Source organism: Cebus imitator, unplaced genomic scaffold (genome assembly GCF_001604975.1).
Source record: "Cebus imitator isolate Cc_AM_T3 unplaced genomic scaffold, Cebus_imitator-1.0 Scaffold69, whole genome shotgun sequence".
Classification (NCBI taxonomy): Eukaryota; Metazoa; Chordata; class Mammalia; order Primates; family Cebidae; genus Cebus; species Cebus imitator.
The window spans coordinates 1,204,788-1,206,395 of NW_016107384.1; positions in this window are offsets into that span (position 1 = coordinate 1,204,788).

Sequence of the window (1,608 nt, forward strand, 5' to 3'; positions counted from 1 at the left end):
TATAACTGAACTAACAACTACACTAGATATCTAGATACAGATATATGTAATGCAAGCCACAAGTATAAGCTACCAATGCATTAAGAATGAATAAAAAAACAGGTAAAATTAATTTTAATCATATATTTTATTTTACCCAATACACCCAAAATATTTCCATTTCAACATGTAATTAATATAAAAATTATCAATAAGATATTTTACATGTTCTTTTTTATATTAAATCTTCAAAGTCCATTTGTATTTAATACTTAGAGTGTGTATTTTATACTTATTCAGACAAATGGTCAGTGGCCAACTATGGCTAATGGCTACCATACTGAATAGAATAGAGTTAGCTAATTCACAGATTTGGGGCCAATTTTTCCACATTTAGAAACTATCAAGAATGATCCAAATCTTCTTGGATCTAAGTAGGTTTTCCTCGGGTCATAGATATATAAAACTATATAATCTGCCAAGTTTAGATATGTTTAGATAGAACTACACACACCATTCTATTGGCTTGTCAAAGGCATCGCTTATTTGACAATCACTAGAAAACAATCAAATGAAAAAAAAAACACTTTCCCTTCTCCAACTTTTAGGAATACATCTTACAAATGAAAGAAGATGGAGGAAGTCTCACTTTGGGGTTTGTGTATTTGTGTTTTTATGTGTGTACATGAGTGTGTGTCGTGTGTCTATGTGTCTGTGTTCTCTGAAAGATGGGTGGGCCTATAGTTTAACAGAAGTCATAGTGCCATGGAAGTAGCTGCAAAGTTCTTGGCCCAAGGACATCACAGAATGCAGCTTCCTGCCCGTCATCCCAGTGTGGAGGGACCAGGATCATTATCTATTTTCTTTTTTTTTTTTCTTTTTTGATCTTAATTGCTTTCAAGTCAGTATCTATTTTAAATAAAAGCTATATGGGAGTAGACTATTTTTGTCCCCATATAAGAACCTCTCAGAAAACATAAGGGATTTAGAGTTCAGATAAGGGACACTCTGAAGCTCAGAAAGTTAAAGTAACTAGCACAGGCTACATAATTTGAAAGTGGTAGAGTCAGTTTTCAAACAAAGGAAAGAGAATGAGTCTTGAATTCTCTAACTATAATCATTAGCTATAAAAATTATTTCTGGCCAAGAAAAAATTTGTTTTGGGTACATGGAATATTTAGTACAATGGAATTGTGAGCCTTAAAAACACACAAACTTGTAATCATTAGTTTGAGAGGGAAATGTGAAAACACAGAATCTAGGGGAGTGGGTGGAGTAAATGGGGAAGAAAAACGCTCGCAGTGGTACACATGTATAATCCCAGGGCTCTGGGAGGCCAAGGAGGGTGGATCACTTGAGGTTGAGAGTTTGATACCAGCCTAGCCAATATGGTAAAAGCCCGTACCAAAAATATGAAAATTAGCCAGGCGTGGTGGCGGGCATCTGTAGTCCCAGCTGCACAGGAGGCTGAGGCAGGAGAATCACTTGAACCCAGGAGGCAGAGGTTGCAGTGAGCCGAGATTGTACCACTGCGCTCCAGCCTGGGTGACAGAGCGAGACGTCCTCTCAAAAACAACAACAAACGGAAAGAAAGAAAAACTCAAATGTGGAAGGCTACTGTACACTCAG